Source organism: Prionailurus viverrinus, chromosome F2, assembly GCF_022837055.1.
Source record: "Prionailurus viverrinus isolate Anna chromosome F2, UM_Priviv_1.0, whole genome shotgun sequence".
Classification (NCBI taxonomy): Eukaryota; Metazoa; Chordata; class Mammalia; order Carnivora; family Felidae; genus Prionailurus; species Prionailurus viverrinus.
The window spans coordinates 69461249-69485391 of NC_062578.1; the positions used below are offsets into that span (position 1 = coordinate 69461249).

General features: G+C 43.4%; 1 protein-coding gene and 1 long non-coding RNA gene across 14 annotated transcripts in view; one reads left to right on the top strand and one right to left on the bottom strand.

Annotated features, from left to right (window-relative positions):
• Window positions 1–24143, bottom strand: part of LRATD2 (LRAT domain containing 2) — a 135566-nt gene that overhangs the window by 92962 nt on the left and 18461 nt on the right. For 10 of the 13 annotated variants that reach the window (XM_047842455.1, XM_047842452.1, XM_047842450.1 and 7 more), the window contains exons 3-4: window positions 17674–17801; window positions 10937–11047 (exon numbers count right to left, since the gene is read on the bottom strand). The gene's annotated coding sequence lies outside the window, so the exon portion shown is untranslated. The remainder of the gene's footprint in view (window positions 1–10936; window positions 11048–17673; window positions 17802–24143) is intronic. The other 3 variants (XM_047842453.1, XM_047842448.1, XM_047842460.1) reach the window with 1 other exon arrangement.
• LOC125156431 (uncharacterized) lies at window positions 13006–21650 on the top strand. The gene is made up of 3 exons (XR_007148608.1): window positions 13006–13333; window positions 19402–19480; window positions 21401–21650. It is a non-coding gene; the product is annotated as an uncharacterized LOC125156431 (long non-coding RNA).

Consider the following 24143-nt stretch of genomic DNA (forward strand, 5'->3'; position numbering starts at 1 on the left):
TCTCTGTGCTATCCTTGCTGCCACAGCCTTGAAGGAGAAAGAGTGGGTCATAGTATATCTACCCTCCCAAGGGTTAGCAAAATAGATAACTCATAGTAGAAGAAGAATGAAAAAAAATGAGTAACATAAAATAAAATATTCTTCATCAAGAATTATCTTTCATTTTAGAAGCAACATACTTCATTTGGATTCTCTGGTCAAAAATAGACTTAAAGCCTTCTGAAATATTTTTATGAGAGCAATATTTTAGACCTTTAGTCCAAACAGAGAAGTACAATGGCCAGAATTCTCAGCTATGAGTTCAAACGCTGAGCTAAACTGACTGAATATTTGATGATATTAAGTAATTATTGTTATATTCGTTTCCTACGGCCCTATAACAAATTACTACAAATTTAGGGGTTTTCACACAACACAAAGTTATTATCTTATAGTTCTGGAATCTGAAATGGGTCTCACTGAGTTAATAAAAGGTGTCATTCTTTCTAGAGGCTTTGAGGGAAAAACTGTTTCCTTACCTTTTCCAACTTCTATAGGTCACCCCCATTCCTTGGCCCCCTTCCTCTACCTTCAAGGCTAGCAGTACCAAACTATGTCCTTTTTGGGGTGCCCGGGTGGCTCAGTCAGTTAAGTGTCCAACTTCGACTCAGGTCATGATCTCATAGTTTGTGAGTTCAAGCCCCGCATCAGGTTCTGTGCTGACAGCTCAGAGCCTGGAGCCTGCATCAGATTCTGTGTCTCCCTCTCTCTCTGTCCCTCCCCTGCTCACACTCTGTCTCTCAAAAATAAATAAACATTAAAAAATTAAAAAAAAAAACAACTATGTTCTTCCTCTGCTGCCATCTCTAGGGTTCTCCCTCCCTGCTTTCCTCTTCCCTTTAAGGACTTACGATTTCCTTGGGCCCACCTGGATAATCCAGGATAATCTCCCTATTTTAAGGTCAGCCAATTAGCAATCGTAAACCCATATGTAACCTTAATTCTCCTCTGCCATATAACTTATTCACAGGTTCAGGGATCAGGACATGAACATCTCTGGGGAGTTACTATTCAGTCTGCTACGACTATTGGTTTTCTTTGGTTTTGTGTTTTTCAGGGCCAAGTGATAATTGTACTGTAGTTATGACTATTTTTTTAAGTTTATGTATTTATTTTGAGAGAGAGAGAGTGCAAGTGTGAGCAGGGGAGGGGCAGAGAGAGAGAAAAACAGAGAAAATCCCAAGCAGGCTCTGCACTGTCAGCACAGAGCTCCACGCAGGGCTCAAACCCACGAACCATGAGATTGTGACCTGAGCTGAAATCAAGAGTCGGATGCTTAACCAACTGAGCCACCCAGGTGCCCCATGGTTATTACTACTTTTTAATCTTTATCTTTCAAGGGTACATGTTGCATAACTTACAGATGAAAGGATAGGATGCTTGACATCTCCTTCAAAGTAATAACGGGGAAAAGAAGATGGGGACGGGGGTCAAACTGGCCATGAGCTGAGCCCCGTAGATGCTGTGTGTTTGGTATGGGGTGGTCACTGTGCAATTCTGCCTACACTCGAATACATTTAAAATTTCGTGTAAGGTAAAGATAATGACTGCAAATAGAGACCCAGGGACCAAGAGACAATAGCATAAACTAAGCAATTCTGTGTGCCAGGCAGTATGCTAAATGCCTCATCTGACTCTCACAACAGCCCTATGAGGAAAACATTCACAGTCCCACTTACACATAAGAACCCGCTGCTCTGCTAGGGTTAGGTTTCACCCAAATATGCCGAGAACCAGGTTCTGAATCCAGGTTAGCCTCTGTTTCAAAGCTCATGTGCTGAATCACTATTTTAAGTTAAATCTCAAATCGAGGTTAAGTGGCTATTTAAAGCACTGGTAAGGTGCCAATATTTTAAGAGATGTGATGGTTGGTCTCAAGGAGATGAAGCGTTAGAAAACACTTGTTGAATCGAAATTCTGATCCTGGCTCAACCACCTACAAATGATGAGAGGCAAAATATCTCAAATCTCTAGACCTCAGGCCTACACGATGAGATCACAGAATCCATTTTGCACATTGTAGAGGAGAGTAGGGAAGATCAAATTTAAGTAAAACCATTATAATCAGTAAAGGGCTGTATAAGCAAAAAGGAAAAAAGGCAGCAACGGTGATGATATTGTGGTCGAAGATGAAAAGGCTCACGACCCACACACAAAGAAGAGTTTTAAGGTATTGTGTCACGTTCTCCCACGCCACATGGTTTTTTCTTCATGAGAGCTCCTCAGCAAATTCACACAGAGTGAGGCCGACCCTAAGAACACCCAAGACAGTGACATTTCTGAGTGACTGTGGAAAAGCTCGGTCATTGCACTGGTATCTCTCCCACCTCAGGGACTGTGCTTAGCACACAGGGGCAGCCATGTATGGGGAACAGGGATTATTCTCGATGTGGTGACTGGGGAATCATGACATGGTATATTAATAAGGAGACAAGAACAGATGGTGTCAAATGCACATTAACCTTCAATGTGATGTCCTTCAGGATCCGGTCCCAGCTGGGATCTCCAGGTTTATCATCCAAACCCAAGTCGTCTATACCTTTCATTCTGGCCTGACGTAAAATGAAGTTTCTGGGGAAGTCATGCCATCTCACTGCCGTCTTGTTTATAATTCTCATGTGAGCTCGCCCTTCCTTCACCCTTTGCTTGGTTCTTACTCATTCTTTAAGATTCAAGTCAGGTCCTTCCTTAGGAAGACTTGCCTGACTTAGGTCCACTTTGTTTTTGTGTTTGTTTTGTGTTGCTTTAAAAAATTTTTTTTTTTTGAGAGAGAGAGAGAGGGGGAGAGATGCAAGCAGGGGAGGGGCAGAGAGAGGGGGACACGGAGGTTACAAAGAGGGCTCTGTGTGGACAGCAGAAAGCCCGATGTGGGGCTTCAGTTCACAAACCATGAGATCATGATCTGGGTCAAAGGCAGACACCCAACCAACTGAGTCACCTAGGCACCCCAGGTCCACTTTGAATTAGTTATCCCTGCTTTGACTTCCATAAGGCTCTCTGACTTCCAAACTATATTGTATTATCCATTTTAGAACACTGAAGGCAGCTGTTGACTTTCCTTGCTCTATCTCATTTCTAGAGAATGGGAGAGAACATAGTGTATTGTGATTATATGTTGAATGTAAGATAGTATATCACCAAAAATAAATATTATTGAATGTACTCTTCCTTTGTAATTGAAGGCTTCTTTGCTGAGCACTGCACGGATTGTGAGGGTGCCAGCATGGAAACAGCTGCCTGAGATCTACATAATCAAGAAAAGAGAGACTTGGAGAAGAACAAATATTGTTAAAATGTCCATACTACCCAAAGCAATCGATAGACTTAATTCAATCTCTGTCAAAATACCAACAGCATTTTTCACAGAAGTAGAATAAACAATCCTAAAAAAATTGCACAGAACCATGAGAGACTTCATATAGCCAAAGCAATCTTGAAAAATAAAAACAAAACTGGAGGTTTTCAAGATACATTACAGAGTTCAAGTTATATTACAATGTGGTAGCTTTTAAAACAGTGTGGTGCTGGCATAAAAATGGACACATAGATATGTAGAATAGAATAGTAGACTCATAAATAAGCCACAGTTATATGGTCAGTTAACTTTGACAAAGGAGGAATGAATATACAATGGGAAAAATACAGTCTATTCAACAAATAGTGTTGGAAAAACTGAACGGCCACATGCAACAGAATGAAACTGGACCACTTTTTTTCACCATACACAAAAATAAACTCAAAATAGATTAAAGCCCTAAATGTGAGACCTGAAACCATAAAAATTCTTGAAAAGAGTGCAGGTAGTAATCTCTCTGACATCAACTGTAGCAACATTTTTCTAGATAGGTCTCCTGAATCAATAGAAATAAAAGCAAAAATAAACCTTTGGGACTATATCAAAATGAAAAGTTTCTGTGCAGTGAAGGAACCAATCAACAAAACTAAAAGGTAACCTATTGAGTGGGAGAAGATATTTGCAAATGATATATCTGATAAAGGGTTAGTATCCAAAATATATAAAGAGCAGATACAATGCAATACCTAAAAAACAAATAATATAATTAAAAAATAGGCAGAAGACATGAAGAGACATTCCTCCAAAGAAGACATCCAGATGGCCAACAGACACATGAAAAGATGTTCGACATCACTCTTTATCAGGGAAACACAAATCAAAACTACAGTGAGATGTCACTTTACTCCTGTCAGAATGGTTACACACACACACACACGCACACCACACACACACACACACATACACCACACACACACACACACACACACACACACACACACAAGAAACAACAGGTGTTGGTGAGGATGTGGAGAGAAAGGAACCCTCTTGCAATGTTAGTAGGAATGCAGATTGGTGCAGCCATTGTGGGAAATCGTATGGAGGTTTCTCAAAAAATTAAAAATAAAACTACTCTGATCAAAAAATATGAAAACACTAATTCAAAGGGATACATATACCCCTATGTTTATAGCAGCATTATTTACAATAGCCAGGCTATGGAATTAGCTCAAGTGCCCACTGATAGATAAATGGATAAAGAAGATGTGGTGTGTATATATATACATATGTACATACTGGAGTATTATTCAGCCATAAAAAAGAATGAAATCTTGCCATTTGCAAGGACATGGACAGAGCTAGAGAAGACAATCCCAAGCAAAATAAGTCAGTCAGAGAAGGACAAATACCACATGATTTCACTCATATATGGAATTTAAGAAACAAAACAGACAAGCAAAGGAAAACAAAACAGAGAGAGACAAATGAAGAGACAGACTCTTAACTATAAAGAACAGATTGATGGTTGCCAGAGCAAAGGTGGGTGAGGGGATGGGAAAATAGGGGATGGGGGTTAAAGAGTATACTTAACCATGAAGAAAAAAGTGAAATAAAATAAAATGATTTAAAAAAAGAAAGAAGGAGGTGGGTGAGAGGATGGGTTAAATAGGTGATGAGGATTAAGGAGTGCACTTGTGATGAGCATTGGGTGATGTATGGAAGTGTTGAATCCTTGTATTGCACACCTGAAACTAATATTACACTGTATGTTAAATAAATGGAATTTAAATAAAACTTTAAAAAAAAGAAAAGAAGAAGAAATGTTCTTCCAGCAGGTACCTAGAGGATCTGAGGCCATACATGCACATCAACTGAACACATTTTTTAAATAATTTTAGAGAGAAAGAGAGCACACACGAGAAGGGGAGGAGGCAGAGAGAGAGAAAGAGAGAGAGAGAGAGAGAGAGAGAGAGAGAGAGAATGTTAAGCAGGTTCCACCCTTAGCACAAAGCCAGATGTGAGGCTCCATCCCATGACCCTGGGTTCATGACCTGAGCTAAAATCAAGAATCAGACACTCAACTGACTGAGCCGCTCAGGCACCCCCACTGAACACATTTTTATTGAACACCTACTCTGTGCCAGGCAGTAAAGATGAAAGAGAGAGCAAAAGTGCTGTGGTCCCGGGTCTCGGGGAGGTTAGCTCATAAAGTGTCACTAAAGTAAAGCAATAGTGTTGTCCCTTCCATTTTTGTCCCCCCCCCCCCCCCGCCAACCTCCAAGAGATTGAATTTTGCCCTTTGTGGCTTTTTTTCCTGTGTAACAGCCCTTTTCATATTGCTGTAATATCCACTTCCTAATAAAATTGACCAATGGCAAAAAGAAAAAGAGAGTGACTTGGAAAAGCACAAGATCCGAAACAGTGGGAAAGGAGTCTTCTCGGGCTATTTAGACATAAAGTTTAATTTTCATTTACAAGAACTTTCTCACTTACGTAAGAGATGATTGTGATGGCAAGGGGTAGAGGTGTAGACCAGAGTTAGAAGTAGTTCAGCCCCACATGTAGACAGGTTGCTGGAGGCTTCAACACCATCAACAGTCCCTGGATTTCAACACTGAGCCGGTAGTGCCGGGAAGAGAGAGTGGACCGTCCATGCGAGGTTTTTACGGGCCAGGTCATCAGGAAGCGGTGCTCCCCATTTTTACTCATATGTCAGTGGATCAACTCCGTCATATGGTTACACCTCACTGCAAAGGACCCTGGGAAATGCACTCTCACCATGGGTCCAAGCGCAAGAGAAAACCACCTTCGAGGGCTGAGAGATGGAGAGGATCAAGAATGAGGAAGTGTTCTGGCAAGACAGAAGGCAGAGAAAGGGCAGATGGGGGCAATGAAGAAGGAAAACGGAAAAGGAAAGGAGAGAAGAAGGAAATGGCAAAGGAGAACTAGAAGGAGATCGTGGTGAATTGTGTTATAGTTACAGTTACAGCCTCAACTCCACCGTCCCTTAAAAAAGAATCATCAGTGTATGACACTGCTTAGTCATGATTGTGCCTGAGTGGATATATCTGGAAAGGGACGAGACCTGAAGAACGAGGCCAAAGGTAACATGTGGGTTATAGCATGAATAATTACAGAGATTACATGCTTCTTCCCATGATGATTCCCTCTATCAAAGCATGACTGACACTCTTTTTGGGTAACTGCCTCCACAGCCAATTTCCAGGCTTTCAAGAAAAGCAGAGCATTTTGTTTGGTTTTTTGTTTTAAGGAAAAGTCACTAAATGAACACTTTAGTCATGGCATAGCCAAGACTAAGCCCCAGTCTACAAATCCTGTTGTCTCTCTACTCCACTAACGGAGCTAAATATGAGACAAGAAGACGTGAGCCTTGGACCACTCGGGAACTGAGAAAGCAGCCTCCACGATCTATACGAGGACTGTGCATTTGCTTTATCACTAAATCCACCTGATCCCTCGTCAGGTGGTGTCATTTTCTCCATTTACAGATGAGGAAGCTGCGATCACCAGGGCCACGTGACTGGTAACCGGCAGAGCTAGGAATAAAAATCCAGACTGCTAATGGTATCAACAGCAATAATAAAAGGTGGGGATTTGGCTAGCACATCGTATACGCGAAGCGGAATTTTAAGAACTTTACCTGAGTTATTGAATTTTAATCTCAAGGCAAACATATGAGGGAGGTACTATATTCCCACTTTGCAGATGAAGAAGCTGGAGTAGCACAGACGAATCACGTATACAACTTTCCTCAGCTGTTTTGCAACAGGGCTGGTACCTGCACCCAGGTGTTCTGACTGTGACTCTGCCAGACTAGCTTCCTACCACCCCCATGACCAGCCCAAATCCATCTCTGTCAATGACACCCATTGCTTCCTGACAACACATCTACCATGTACAGACCCCTTTGAATATTTATCTAGTCAGAACCCCCAGAGGAGAGAATATATTTTGGAGCCTTATGTCTGAGAAGATTGCTTTATGGTCCCTTCCATCTGGATGATCAACCATCCCAGCTTGCCTGGAACTGTCCCAATTTCACTCTGAAAGTCTTACATGCCTGGAAACTCCTCCGTCATGGACAAACCAGGAATGTCAGTCACCCTACTTTCAACTCTGAAATCTGTGTATTTATAAACTTTACACAAGACCTTTTGTCCTACCCCGAAAAGAAGAGGGTCACCTGGGCGCATGCTTAGAACCCTAACTCTTCTCTCAAGAGCCAAGTCACCCACACTGTTTTCTCTTTTTAACCCACCTCCTATAGCTGGTTAAGGAAAACATGTGAAAAATGAGACACCATTACAAGGAATGAGGAGCCATAATATTCTCAGTGGATCATGCAGTTTTATCATCTGCGAAGACTCTAATGGGGAGAACATTCTTCATTTTTAGTAAGCCATCCAAATGGTACATTTGAGATCAGGCACCATTAGAAATTAGCAAGTCTCTCTTTGGTCTGTGCTGTTTGCAAACCCGGAAAATTAATGAAGCCATGGACAGAAGCTGAGACATGGAGCACTGGGGAAGGGGGGGTGCTGGCACAACTTCGATAGGGGCGGCACATGTTTCAACACCGTTTGGGGTCCAACCCTGGATTGGTGACTCAAACATGGCACAGAAGTAAGTGAGCTTTAGCGACATCCTAGTCTGCACTGCGAGCAACCACAGAAGAGAAGTTTGCCTGGGTGGAATGTGAGATGCGAGTCAAAATTAACCATTACCAATTCCCCCACGTTACTGCAATTTCATTTTAAAGTATCGTTTCTTTAGCTTGCCACCCTTAACAAAGGATGTCATCCTCTGTCTTGGTCTTTCCCGGGCTGCTATAACAACATACCACAGACTGTGTAGCTTAAACAACAAACACTGATTTCTTACAGGTCCAGAGGCTGTGAAGTCCAAGATCAAGGTGCCGGTGGATTCGGTTCTTGGTGAGAGCTCTCTTCCTAGCTTGCAGATGGCTGCCTTTTCTCTGTGTCCTCACATGCTGGGGGGTGAGTGAGCTCTGGATCTCTTCCTCTTTTTATCAGGACACTAATCTCATCACAGGGGCCTCATCCTCATGACCTTGTCTAAACCTAATTACCTCCCCAAGGCACTACCTCCAGATACCAGCACATTGAGGAATAAGTCTTCAACATATGGATCTGGGGGGGATACAACATTCAGTCTATAACACCTTGTGTCAGGAGCTCCCCCCACCTACAGGTTTGCCCCAGGCTCTACAATTGATCATGTATTTAGTCAGGGGAAAATGAACACACACATACACACACACACACAATTTTGTTTTAACAAACACTTAATTTTGGAATAACTTTAAATTCACAGAATAACTGTAAAGATAGTGCGAAGAGCACCTGTATGTCCTTCGCCCAGCGTCCGCTATCATTAACATCTTACATTATCATGGTAATATTTGTCAAAGCTAAGAAACTGACACAGGTACATTATTTTTAGTGAAACTCCAGACTTTATTTGGATTTCACCAATTTTTCCATTAATGTCTTTTTCTTTTTCTGTTCCAAGACTCAATCTGGGATTGAATTTAGCTGCCATGCCTCTTTAATCTCCACTGGTCTGTGACAGCATCTCAGCCTTTCCTAGTTTTTGATGACCTTAACCAGCTTTGAGGAATATGGATCAGATATTTTGTAGAATGTCCCTCAATTTGGGTTTAAGTGATGAAAAACGGTTTTTATTCTATGACATATCTGCCATGAGTTTGATTTTGCTTTGGCCAGATGACCTATAACATTAATAGGGCCCTGACTCATTTTGGGGAAGAAGCATCTCTTTTACATGCAGAATTTCTGTAGCTAAGTATTATCCCTCTGTCCTCAGTGCCTCTGGCACTGAAAGATGTCTGACCCAGAGGAAAGAGCATAGGCATTAGGATCATAAAAACTTGGATTTAAATCTTGACTTCACATTTACTAACTTTGATCTTGGGCAAGTCGCTTAACTTGTGTGAGCCTCAGTTTAGTCTTTAAAAACAAAAGAGAAAGAGAGAGAATCAAATGCTGAGTTTCTGGTAGTGTTGCTTAAGATTAAACGAGCTACAATGTAGCATTTGGAATATTACGTAGCACATGTGGGTATTTAATTAACTTCTGTTATCTCCCCCTTACATTTGTTCTTTTTAGTCAAAAGAGCCTGCCTCTAAGTATCATCTGTTGTCATTTGTTTCTTAATAAGAATATATGGAAAATGAGCTTATCACAAGGAAAAAAATTCTAGCTTTGAATGGGGACAGATGACAACTAGACATTGGTGATCATTTTGCATTGTACACAAATATTAAATCATCGTGTCATACACCTGAAACTAATATAATGTTATATGTTGATTACACCTGAAAGAGAGAAAGGATGAAAGGAAGAAAGCAAGGAAGAAAGGAAGAAAGGAAAAGAAAGAAAGAAAGAAAGAAAGAAAGAAAGAAAGAAAGAAAAGAATAGAGAATAAAAAAGAAAAAAGAGAAAAGAAAAGAAAAGAAAAGAAAAGAAGGAAGGAGGAAAATGGAGACTGGAGTGACAATCCAGCTCACAATCCCCCTCGTAGTGCCATTACCTGTGTGATTAATTCCTTTCTTACAGTAATGGACCTGCCTTACTGGTCATAGAAGGGACATGTGATCCAAGTCACCCAATGGTAGGGCTCCCCTTCCCTGGCCATAGTGATTGGTCCAAGCTCAGGCAATCAGAGTTTTTCCCTGGAATTTTTTCCACTAGAGTTAAGAAGAAAAAGTTCTCTTTCCTCTCTGTTCATGCAGTTAGCTGTAAGGATAAGCTGCTTGTAGCTTTGCTTACTGCCGTGTGGAGACAGCCAGCCTGACGGCAGGAAACCAGCATGCATGAAGAAGCTGAGCTGAGAGTTGGAGAGAGCATTCAATGGAACTCTAGTACTTGGCTCCGGAGATTCCTGAGGACAGCCTATCTCTGGCCTTTCCATAGTTTGGTGACCTGATTAAATCAAAGATCCTTTTTTCTTAAGTTATTTTTGGATTGCGATTTTATAAAGTGCAAATTAAAAGCATCTGAATAGATTGCTTTTCTGAACTTCGCTGCCTATGCCACCTGTTCTAAGCACCTTGCCCTATAACCTGTTATCTTTCCTTTCCCCCTCCTGTGGACTGGTTGGTACCGAAGTGGCCTCCCTCTTTGGCCCTTTGCCCAAAACTGGCTCTAACGTTAAAAGTCTAAATTACTCTGACACGGACCATCCACTAAAGGGACAAGAATCGAAATCTCTAGGAGCAAGTCTGTGAGAATGCACTGAAAAGAAATAAACTACACATAATGTCAGCTAATTGTTCAGAACATAGACTCCAGAGTCCATCAGACCTTACTCCATACCCTGCCTCTGTCACTCACTAGTTGTATGACTTCAGGCAACCCACTTAACCTCTGAGCCTGTTTCGCTTCGTTAATAGAGGAGCACAAGGAGACCTTTTTATGCAGTTTTTGTGTGGGTTCAATAAGATAACATACATGTGATGCCAAGCTTAGTGCCTGCTACATTGCTGATACTTAACTTTACAATACCAGTCATTGATAATGATAAAACTGTGTAAATCACCTGAATCCACCAATTCATCTCAGCCACAGGAAAGGTGGAGTAGTCGGACTTTGCGTCTAGCTTGATGTGCTGTAGTATGAGACACACACGAAGCGCCACTCATGAAGTATTCTTGCCAAAAACAAAACAAAAATCCGATTCTGAATCTGAATCAAATCAATCCTCAAGGGCTCATTTATAGGAAAGGGGCATGAGAAAGAATAACAAGTTACGTAAAACTCTAAGGAAACAAACACACATGCAGAATGTGGGGCATCGTAAAAGACAGATAACTTGATTTCTTCAAGGAGTCAATGGCAGGAGGAAAAAAAAGAAAGACAAACATACCGACAGAGACAGAGACTGAGAACAAACCGTGATTATGCTGTTATCTCACCATGTTATACTCATTTGGGAGGTACTGGAAAGAGTGCTGATTTTATGAGGTGACCTGAGCACGTATCCCTATCAGCTATAGTAATTACACAAATAAGCTTGTGTGATTCGTCAAGGGATGATAATCTAAGAGCTGAGGTGAGCTTCAAAAGAGACAATGTCTACGAACTAAGTCATGTGAGATCGTATGTATACATAACTTTGTTTACCCTGTCTCACATAAATGCCTATACACTAAGTTCCTGCAATGCTTATCATTTCTCTCCGTTTGCTCATACTGTCCTCATGTGTTTCAAGCTTATCTGTAACCTGCCCCTCCACCCATTAATGCTGTCAACAAACTCTTACTGAATATCTGTGTGTGCTCAGGATGGCAGCAATTATAAACACAGTAAGAAAAAGTCCCTGCCCCGAGAGGATTTCCACTGCAGTCAAACTGTCACAGGTGCATCATGAAATAAAGGCAGAGGCAACCAAATGTGACATAGGGGTTGGGGTAGGCAGACACGGTTTCAAACCTCAGCTCCGCCATTACTGGCTGAGTGGGTCAGATCCACTCTCCACCCCAAATCCCCTTGCTCATGGCTCTGGGAGACCCATATATAGGGACAGTTTTAACAGGCACAGGTAGTGCCTGCTGGCTCCTTACTGGGTTTGACTCCCAGAGGAGCTTGGAGACAGAGAGTAGAGGCAGGCAGGCTGGCTTCCTTCCTGAGCCATGACTTAGGACCTGTTGTCTCCTACAACCTGAGCTCTCTGCTCCTCTCAAAGTGGCCCTCAAGACCGTTTTCTCCTTCCCTCCTCCTTCTCGTCCTGGGGTAATAGCCCTGCTGCTAACTAGTCCCGAAAAACTGCACTATCCCCTGTGGCTTCCTAATGCTGCCCACATCTTTCTAAATGATTCTCTATTAAACTGTTTTCGAGCTGCTTCCTTTGTGTGAGCCACCTGTTTCCTGCTGGAACTTGGACTCGACCACAAGATGGACTTTGACTAGTCTACAAGGTGGACTCTTAAACTTCTGGAGACTTTGTTGGCTCATCTGTAAAATAGGATTAAGTGTAATCTCTTCTTCTTGGTCCTAGGCCACTTCGGTTAGGAGAAGGATTTGGACTACAGGGAAGACTGAGCAGGGAGAAGGACAGATCAGGGTTCAGATCTGATTTCTGCTCTCACAAGTTGAGTGACTACTGGCATTTGGCAACAAATTTCTTTGCAGTTCAGTTCCTTGTGGGTAAAAGGATAATAGCCAGTGTTTACTAAGACAAAGTTTTGGCTGAAACCTCAAAGATGGGGGCAAAGCTAAGTAGCCGTGTGTCCTAAAGACAGGACCTCGACCCCTCTCCACAAGAATGCCTGGTCTGTATCCAAATCAACATTCCCAATAGCTTGTTTATAGGAAGGCTAGAAGCTTCCTTAGAGAAAAGGAATTCTTCCAAGGAGCCTAGTAGTATTGGGTATGGCATTGCTTCCATTCACCCACAACAAGATGAGGACATCTAGGATAATTGATCTTGGAGAGAGGATTCGTTGGAAGAGGGCAGGCTGGATGCTTGTAGGACATGGAGATGCAGGGACTGGTCCCAAGCTGTCCAGTCTTGGAGCATAGTGGAATTCTTGGGAGATCTTCAAATATGTTCTGTTGGCATTGGTTGCTAAGAGACTGGTGCCTAGTGCTTGCCTGGAGAAGGCTGGGGCTGGGGCTCGTGAAAGCTGCCCACGATGGCAAAGCAGGTATGTAAGCATTTTACTAGGGCCAGGCGAATGCCATGGAAAGCAGCCAGCTTAACTTATCTGCTCAAATGGACTGGGGTACCACGAGGTACAGACACTGAGAGAAGTCACAAGAGGTTAGTAGAGTGCCTTGCCAAGTCAGGGTCTCTAATGAAAGCCACCATTTGGATCCTACTATTTGTAGGGCCTTCAACAGCTAAAAGGACACCAAGAACAGCATCTGCCACGAGATCTCCCATCCTTCTCACTACTCTAACCTTGGAATATCCATTGGCAATTAGGCGAGTCAGGTAAGAGGTGGAGCAAAGATTGTTGAAGAACAGATCAAAGGCTCTATGTCTTTTCTGGTACCTGAGCATCTGGATACACCTGAGCCGGGCAGAAGGGAGAAGCTCTGAACTGGATATGAGATTCTATTTTGATTTCGATTGGACTGGACATTTTAATACTTACAAGTGACCAGGAAGCTATAGACTGTCCCCAATATGCCATCAGGGGAAGGAAGAGGCAAATGAGTGTGAAGGCCATAGGGAGAAAAAAAAAGCTATTTCCTGACACTATCAACCAGGTCCAACCTATTTCCAACAAACCTATTGTATTTACCGTGCAGAGTATTTGTCAAAAATAAATGAAATGACATGAAGTCGTGCCTGGAACAGTGCATCCTTGTGAAAAGCAACAGTATTAAGATTCCAGTGGATATGTTACAGTGCGAGTGAACAACACACGAAGTAGTCACATCCCAACAGTTAATGTAGAAGACTGGTTGCCCACAGTGAGCTTTGCTCCAGGGATCTGTTTTTAGGGGATCCCAGTTTCCTCCTGGAAGCGGCCTGTCCTGCTTTTTAGACCTGGTTGCCCTTTCAGAACACTCAAATTCTTTCCGTTAAGAATAGAATACCTAGGTGTCTATGTTCTTTTCGGCTTCTTTTTCACCTCCCTTTAGTAATTCACTAACTCTATCATTTAACTATTACATCCTTTAAAGGCAAGTTAGGTGAGCAGGCTTGCCTGGATTGAACAGGTGACGGAACGCAGGCTGGGGCATTAAGAAATTCGTCAAAATTCACATGTAGGACACAGACCTTGAGACTTTGAGAAGACTCACTCCGTGGTTTTGCACACTCAGCGAATGTCGAGTGGCTGTTCTTGTAAGAGCACATCTGTGGCAATACACAAAAGCCATCAAAGCTTCTGTGTAATCAACATATCCCTTCCTGGCTGTACCCGTGTGGCAGGCACGGAGGGTGAGTGCCCATCTTTAACCACTTCATGGCTAGTATTTTGGAGACCACACAGATTCAGAAAGCCAGCTGGTATCCGAGTGGGGGCTACAACTGAGCTTCAACTCCCACTACTCCTTTGCCACGCCCACCACTGTCCCTGTGCATGGGTCTTTCGACGAGAGTAAGACTCCTGTAAGCCAAGGAAAAAGGGAGTTTCTTCCCCTCTCTTTTTTGCCTAAAATATACTTTGTACAGTTTACAGAATGTTTCAACTAACCCTCCACGTTAGTGGTTCTTAATGTTTTGGAGGATGTGCACAACCATGGGATTCTCCTGAAAGACTTGGAAATTTTTCTCAGAAAGAGAAGCCCATGGAAGACAGAGATACAAAATTGGTCTAAGTATCAGAAGGTTCATGAACACTATGTATAGATCTTTGCACATCAGTGAACTCCAGGCTGAGATTCCTGCGCTCATTCAAGTGGGAGAGAACCAGAGGATCGATGAATCCAACATGGTTCCCCTTCCAAGTAGTGCAGGAGAAGAGAGGACAAGGTCACTTGGATCAATGCTACTGAAATGTGCCCTACGGGAAGTCCTCGGCTGAGCCTTCCCCAGGCACTTTCATGCAGCAAACAGCAATGTTTACCAGTGCTACACATTTCAGGGAAGTTTGCTTCAAGTCCAGCTTGCATTCCTGACTGTGATTCATGTTATATGGATCGCCATAATGCACAGGAACCAAGTACCATCCTCAGCTGCTGAATTTAATGAGAACATTTTGCTTTAATGTTTAGCTAATAACACCTTGAAAGAAAGCTGCCAAATGCCTCATATTTTGTGGCCCCTCATTCCTGCCTCCTCTCTCCTCCTCCAGCACCCAGGTTGCAGAGGAGACTGATGAGCTCATGTTAGAAACACAGTGAACACAGAGTAGGGAGAGTCCCTGTAGAGAGAGTCCCTCCTTGTCAGACCTCAGGTGGGTGTCCGCGAGGGAGCTGATACAGAGAGCCAGGGGGAGTCGGTCCGCCATTTTGTCTGTTAAATGCTGTCTTCACCGATATTACCACTAAACACACTGCTTTTGGTGGAATGAGGGGCGGGAAGCATGGGAACGAGAGCAAGGCATGAGACTCTCGTGGTGAGAATGATGGAGGCAAAAAGACTCGAACTTTTACAGGCTGAGAAAGCTGACTGGAAAAACAAAACAAAACAAAAAGATAAAAAAAAAATCACAACTAACCCAGAGACGAACTACTTAAGCACCATCTCGTGACCTGGTGTCACCCCGGGCTTAGGAAGGCTCAGCAAACCCCTGCAGCAAGAGCTTTTACCTCAGAGAGGACGAGGAGGGGTGGCTTTTAAGCCTTCCTTCGTAACCCTTACACGTGGGGTGAGAAGCCTGCTCCGTTGTGTTGATTTAATAACAGAGGTCACCTTGCTACCTGCACAGCTTTCTTCGTCGGCTTTTTTCTCAAGTGGGAAGCTTAAGACCTGTTTGTTGTTTAGACGGGACTGTCTGGAAGCAAATTCGTTCAAATAATGGAGGTAGCGAAACGTTTCCCCAAGGGAGGTTGCGTCCTCGTTATCACGGTCACTGTCATCATATCATCATGGTTACCTTGCCAGATGCAAAAACAGTATTGAGAGTGCGCGTGTGCGTGTGTGTGTGTGTGTGTGTGTACAACTTCCCAGAAATCCTGCAAATGTAGAGACGTTTAGTTGTCCTTTCATGTGTGAGCACACTCAGGCGTCCAAAGACTCGATGGCCTCCCCAGGGACTCTCACTTCACTCAAAGATCAATAGCACCAGAATGATGTTCCTGATGTCATTGGCTACCAAAACCCTCAGGGTTCCATTATTTGCTCTGTTTCCAAAGACTGATTTAACAAATGGATTTGCGGATGGTAGCTACTAAGTGTCAGATGCCTTGCTGGGTTGTAGGGACACCAAAATGACAAGCCACCATCCTCAGGAAGCCCCCAGTCTAGTAAAGGAAACTATCGGCTGCTGAAATATTTGGGAATCTGTCTTAACCACTAAAGCACTATACAAATCGTGGCTGCCGTGGTTGCACTAAAGCAATGTGTCACTCTCCTCTTTCACCCATTTCTTGAGGAATGGTGCCAACCTCATGTATAACCTTTATGTTCCTTATCGCTTTTCCTCTGGGCCCGACCTCCAGGCTCCAGGTGAAAGTCTGCATCTGGTCTCTATGTTCCTTTCTGCTGGTTCCCTGGTCACTGTTCTGTGGCCCTGTCTGTCCACCACGAGCTGCTCAGCCGCGGGCCTTCACCGGGTCCGGTCTTGCCTGTTAGCGCCTGGACCCGATTTCTGAATCTTGTGACCAGTGATTCAGACAACTTTTGGAGAGGAGGGGAAGTCAAGGAACCAGGTCATAAAGGCTCCTTAGGGTGCTGAAGAAGCCTCTGGCTCTGAGGAAGTGCCCAAGGAGAGGGTAGAATAAGTTTGTAGAATGTAGTGGTTATAAGCAAGGACTGAACAGGGGCGCCTTACAAACTTTTTCTCAGAAGTCTTTCTAGCTATATTGGAGCAGTAATTAATCGCTGTCTGCCTTGGTTTCTGGGGAGTTAATAATAATAAATCCCTTACAGGGTGACTCAAAGTAGTGACTGAATTATCAGAGCAAAGTAATTATCGTTGTACGGTACTTTGCCATTTAATTGAAAAAGTCTTAGATTGCCGTATGAACACTCGATGACATGTGGTCCCCGTGGCCTTTGTGCTGGGCATGTGCAAGTGACTGGCCCAGATCCACTCTCCATTCTTCTCTGTGCCCCAGGAGGCCGCCTGGAGGAACCCATTAATGGGTCCTCTTGCCATTCGGCTTCTTGTAGGCTTTGGCTAATTATCAACACCAGTCAGAAGAGGGAGGAATGTGAGGTGGGGTGTTTATTCTGAGTCACACCTGGAGACGGCCATCTCCTTCCTCTTTGGGTCTGTCTCATGTCAGGCAGCTTTCTCCATACTGGTCAGGCCCTCTCTGTTTCTGTTCGATATGCCACTCTGCCCCTCTTTCCCTTGGACCTGGAGATGCAAAGGAACCTTGTTCTTTTTTTTTTTTTTCAACTTTTTTTTTTTTTTTATTTTGGGACAGAGAGAGACAGAGCATGAACGGGGTAGGGGCAGAGAGAGAGGGAGACACAGAATCGGAAACAGGCTCCAGGCTCCCAGCCATCAGCCCAGAGCCTGACGCGGGGCTTGAACTCACGGACCGCAAGATCGTGACCTGGCTGAAGTCGGACGCTTAACCGACTGCGCCACCCAGGCGCCCCAAAGGAACCTTGTTCTTATCAGCCCTGGTACTGGCCCTCAGGGTTTCCTTATACCCACATGTGACATCAGGAGTCTCTCCATGAAACTCGCCTTGACTGTGACTAACCTGAAGGGCATGTCTGCTCTCAGGAACAAGACTGAAGCCACTCCCTTCACTTTGCCTGAGATGCTGCTGCTTGCTCCAAAAGAGGGCCGGAGTCCAGCTTTGAAGTTCTTGTCTTCTGGTTGGAATTTCTGTTGGTAGGATAATTGAGAACAAAGTACTAGTTAAAATAAATTACCCTGGGGACGATAGGTCCTGAAGGAATAAAGGGAAATGTTGCAAGGAGATTTTAGCCCTAGAGATGAACAAATCCTAAGGGAAGAGCTGACAAACGGAATCAGGAACCACCTACCTCAGTTCTCATACCTCCCCAAATCCCCCTACCACATCTTCCTCCCTGTCTAGCACCTCCAGGCTCCCTCCCCTGCCACCCCCCAGGACTCCTGAGAGCAGATCTGGGACCACACTGGCTCTGGGGCAGGGCGGGGCTGGGAACGACTGACGAAGAGCAGAACAGATGTTCAACTTCACTGGTAACCGAAGAAAGGAAATTAAATAGCAATAATGGTTTTAAAGAAATGAAGAATGCTTTCTAAGCCAGGACACAGTTTTAGATTCACAGGTTTAATGAAAAGACTTCTGGTGTCAGCTCAGAGATGTAGAGAACCGGAAAGGACAAAGAGGGAGAAGAGGGGAGGGCACAGGGCTGTCCTGGAATCTGGGAGAAGCAGGCATTTGTAAAGGAGACACGGGATCCAACAATTTTGCTCATTTACTACCCCGGGGCCGATGCCAGGTAAGAAGATTCAGTTAAACTCATGTGTGGTTATATGTGTTATGTGAAAAATACATAGAGATAAACACACACATGTATATAAATTCACTGATGCAAACATATGGTGGGTAAGCATTAATTTGAGTTTAGGGTACTGTAAATTATACCATGCCCGGTTCATTTCACAACGTGGGTTTAATCATTCTCATTCAGCCCGTTGTTACCTGTACTCTTATTTTACATTTTACTCATCTAATTTTTTAAATGTTTATTTATTTATTTTTGAGAAAGAAAGAGCACAAGCAGGGGAGGGGCAGAGAGAGAGACACAGAATCCGAAGCAGGTTCCAGGCTCTGAGCTGTCAGCACAGAGCCCGACGTGGGCCTCGAACTCACGAACCACGAGATCATGACCTGAGCCAAAGTCGGACGCTCAACCGACTGAGCCACCCAGGTGCCCCAATTTTACATTTTATTTTTAAATATTTCCAACTTACGTAAGATGACAGAGAGTATAGACATCGACAGAGCTCCCGCTCCCCAGGTTTAACCAATGAGGATATATGTCACCTTCCACGTTGGCCACCCCTCCTGTGTTTAAACACGGCCGCCCCAGCTCCTTGGGTTCAGCAGACTTCTGGGACAATGCCTACCCCATCTTACTGCCCACGCCCACCGCACCATGCCTGGACAACTGCAGCCCGTGTTCTCCTCCGGTTCTAGCAATCCACCCCCTTCCTCTCCAAATGGAACTCAGTGTGGTGAGGCAGAACATCAAAGTTCATTTTTGTTTCTCTTGGAGCTGGTGAGTTTTTGTTTTCATGTGTAAGCAAAAGGATCTTCTCTGAGCCTCAGCTTTGAAACAGAAGCTGGCCTGTACCTGGCCTAAAATAGCATGCTTCCTGTCACACAAAGACCTTAATGTTAAAAAAAAAAAAAAAAAAAACACAAAACTCTTGGTTTTTGAAGCTGATTTGTACTAACTCATTTAACGAATTGTTCCATTTGTCTTTCCAGCAACACTGTGAGATGGATGGGGTGAGCCCTGCATGACAGACGGGACCCAGAGAACGGGAAAGGTCACCAGCTTACCCAGGTATACAAATGTATATCTGTCAGGCATCAAAGCCTGCACTTTCTTTCTTTCTTTCTTTCTTTCTTATGTTTATTTATTTTGAGAGAAAGAGAGAGCACCAGCAGGGGAGGGGCAGAGGGAGGGGGGTAAAGAGGACCCAGAAGCAGGCTTCGAGCTGACAACAGAGAGCCCAAAGTGGGGCTCGAACTCACCAACCATGAGATCGTGACCTGAGCAGAAGTAGGACACTCAACCGACTGAGCCATCCAGGCGCCCCAACACCTGCACTTTGTTTTTAATGACGAAGGTACAGGTTGCCTTTTATCTTACAATATCTAGATCTGTTACTCATAAGCCTTTTCTAGGTGTGTGGCTACATTCAAGGTAATCGACGCTGAAAGGTAAATGACCTCCACGTTCGTAAGGACAAGGGGGACCAGCCGATGGTTTTTTATAGCAAGACCTTTAATTCCTGGCTATGATATTATTTTGGACTTAGAGGAAAGATCCAGCAGAATTTCGTTACTATCTGCCTTAGGTCAGTGACATCAAAGCAGCCCTTGCAACGGTGATTTGGGTGAATGTAGATTCAATGCCTGCAGAAGGCCCTGGAGAGAGAAGAAATGCAGGGAGCAGGGTGGGCAGAGGAGGATTCTAAGCAAGGATGTGGTCTCTGGTCTCGGCAGGATCCAGCCTTCACCTGATCAAAAAGGGAGCTCTGGAGCATGAAACACACCTGCTTAGTCATTGCTGCTTTGAGGCAGTGTGGAAAGACGAGAGATACCTTCTCACAGCTGTAGGGGAATTTGTGTGGGGACCAAGTAAAGGGAATCTGGAAAGGGAACCAACATCCTAGCTCCACTGTCCTCTAACATTTGAAGGACTGATTGATGAGGGCCACAAGTGTCCATTTGCATTACAATGGAAAGCCGCAGCATCATTAAAAAGATCGAATTGGAACTAAAGAAAACCTGCTACCTTTTAGATGATTGGACACGCTGAATAAGGAGATTAAGTAGAGGGAGGTGGGAAAGCTGGCCCTAAATGGTTAATTTCCTCTACCACTTGCAAAACCATTCAACTGAAGTGAAGTGAGAATGAGTTTGGTCCATGGCTGACTACCTTCAGAACCTTCTGCTATTCTTTGTGATGAGGCCTTCACGGAAGGCCCCGTTGCCAGCCTTGAGATTGCTGATTTCAAGGCACTTCTAAGACAAAAATAAAAATTCCATTACTTTCTGCGGGAGATGACTGCTCCTTTAGAGCTGGGCCGGAGGGAGCATTCAGAATACATTGCTGGGAGTAAATGGAATTTCTCAGCTATTTAAATTGCAATTCACCCCTGAAAACTCCATTTTATCAAAACTCCTGGTTAATACTATTTTCCATGCTCAAGTATTCTCCCCAGATACACAGGCAGGAGATGCAGGAGCCCGGGGGAGACTGTGCCGGGAACAAAGTTCCTTTAAGGAGCCTCAGATACTAACATCCTTACTGCCGTGTAACAAACAAAACTTAGAAAGGTCTGAGCTTTAACATGGCGGACAGGTGTGCAGGACAGCGGGTGTTCTACAGGAATCAGAGGATTTAATCTGCCTCTCATTAGTTGTACACCCATGAGAAAGTCATATGGTCTCTCTGAGCCTTTAAGTTCCCATCTCTGAAATGCATTTTGGGACACCTTCTTTGCTATCTCAAAGAACTGTTGTGATGATTACATTAGGTTAATTTATAGGTATGATTTATATAAAACAGTGCTACACAAAACCCTACAATTAAGACTGTGGTAGGCAAAATTCTAAGACAGCCCCCAAGAATCCCATCCCCTGGTGTATGTACCTTATATTATCCCTCCTCCTTGAGTGTGAATATGTCCTGTGAATATGATAGGCTAGTCACTCCCATGATTAGACTATGTAGCTTAAGTCTCTATCTTAACAGACCGAGGAGAGGCTTTTCCTGCTGGCTTCAAAGAAAGTAAGTTTCTAGGCCATGTTAGGACCTGAGGGTGGCCTTGAGGAGATGCATGGACTGTCAGCCAGCGAAGAAACAGGGACCTCAGTACCGCAACCAAAACTCAAAATCTACCAACAACCTCAAGGAGGATGAAAGGACAGCCCAGACTCAGAAAGAACTCGGTCCAGCCAACACGTTGATTTTAGCCTCATAAGACCCTGAGCGGAAAATCCAGTTGTTCTGTGCCAAAACTTCTGACCTATGAAAACTATGACATAATAAATGGGTGTTGGTTTAGCCTCCAAGTTTGTGCTAATTTGTTACGTAACTATAGAAAGTGGATATACAACTGGTTGTTCTGAAATGGTTGATGGAGGACCTCTGAAACCCGCTTCTCCATAACGGCAATGAGAACCCTAGTGAAAACTGTCAAAATTAACTGTTTCATAACTGAAAAATCACCAGTGGCTTGCAACAACACCAGCAGCATTTACTCAAGAAAAATGGCCGAATCTCAACAAGGACAGGGAGTATCGTGGCATTTTAACGGGACTTAAGCCCATCACCCTCTCCCCAGCACTTCAGTAGCACCGAAAGCCAATAGCCTCACAATTACAGTAGCTGTGAAAAATAGCGGATTAGCAGCTCCTGAAGAAAGCAAAATGGCTTTGGAGCTTCTAGGAAGTCCCATTCCTAGAAACTGTCGCCGTGTGATCTGTCTGGCAGTTCGCGGAAAAGCTCCACTTTCAAGGATGCCTTTATCTGATCTAATCAGAGCGTGCTTTCTGAGGAGCCCCACCCACAGAGTATTTGTCAAATATAATCAGTGGCAATTGTTTAATATCACAGCTGCCTGAGGATGTGTTAACAGTTGGAGCTAACAAGTGGCAAACCAAAAGCATTAAAAAGAAAAGCAAAACTGGGTAATGAGATATCATAGGCATCTTTGAAAAGCTCCAGCATATTCCCGGGAGTCTAGAAGCCCATGTGCATATTCTGGACTGTTGAGTATGCCCAGGAAAGCCTTGAGAATGTCCTACTCTCACCTCTGGTTATCTTGAGTCTCTGTGTGAGCAAGGAGTTGAGTACAAACTAGAGTTGTAAATTGCCTGCCAGAGCACTGAAAACATTACACACACACACACACACACACACACACCCCTTAACAAGGCTGGAAGATTATTAGTTTGAGTAATTTTATGGAAACCTCTTGTCCAGTCATCAGTTAACCACTAGGCTAAATGAATAGAAACTTCAGTAAGTTACACATGACATAGAATACATATTTTACACAAATAGTCCAGGAATGTCACTAAATTAGCAAACAGTGGCAACAATAACAAAGCTCAGAGAAGAGAAGGAATCTGAGTTTCAGAACTGACACGCCATATTATTTTAAATGTCCAGTTTTCAGTAACAATAGCAACAAATACAAGACATGAAATGAAATAGGAAAGTATGGCCCACACACAGGGAAAAAAAATAGTTTACAGAAACTGTCCCTGAGAAAGCCCAAGACACTGGACTCACTAGGCAAAGACTTAAATCAATTATCACTGATATATTCCATTCCACTTGGTCATGATGTGTTATCCTTTTTTATATATGCCTGCATTTGATTTGCTTATGTTTTGTGAAGAATTTTTGCATTTATCTTGATGAGGAATATCAGTCTAAAGGTTTTTGCTATTTGGGAGGCATTTCAAAATAAAGCAAACCCACAGTTTTTCCCGAGTGTCTATTCTGTCCACGAAGCATAAGCACATGCACTTGTTTAATTGCTATGTGACTTTGGACAAGTTATGTGACCTCTCTGAGCCTCAATGTCCTCATCTATAAAATGGGAATAATACTAATATCTGCTTCATTGGGTTGTTATGAAGATTGAATGAGAAAATATGTATTACGATAGGTTGAATTGTTGTCTCCAAAAAAGATATGCTGAAGTCCTAACCCTCAATATCCCAGAATGGGACTTTATTTGGAAATGGAGACATCGTAGATGTGATTAGTTAAGATGACAGTAAGACGTGAGTAAGGTAGGCTCTTCCCCTAATATGACCAGTGTCCTTATAAAAAGGTAACTAAGTGATGACACAGACACATGGGGGAGAATGCCATGTCACAACAGAGATGGAGATTGGAGTTATGCTACCGTAAGCCAAGGGATGCCTGTGGCTTCCAGAAACTAGGAAAAGGCAAGGAAGAACATCCCTCAGAGACTTTCAAAAGGAGTTTGCTCCTGTCAACACTTTGGACCTTCTAACCTTCAAAACTGTGAAACGATGAATTTCCATTGTTTTAATCCACCTAGTTTGTGGCATTTTGTTATGGAAGCCCTAGGAAACTAATGTACGTGCGATGCTCTGAGAACAATGCCAGGCATAGGATAACTCCATAGTTGTTTGTATTAATTTTAAAACAATTTCATAAGTTAGGTAATTAGTCTATTCTGGCTACCATATCAAAATACCGCAGACTGGGTGGCTTAAACAACAGAAACTTCTTACAGTTCTGAAAGCTGGAAGTCCAAGATCAGGGTGCCAGTGTGGTCGGGTCTCTGCAAGGACTTCTTGCTGTGTGCTCACGTGGTGGAGACAGGAAGCAGGGTCTCTGGTGTCTCTTTTTATAAGGACACTCATCTCATCATGACCTCATCTAAACTTAATTGCCTCTTTTTTTTTAATGTTTATTTTGAGAGAGAGAGAGAGCACAGCAGGGAGGGGCA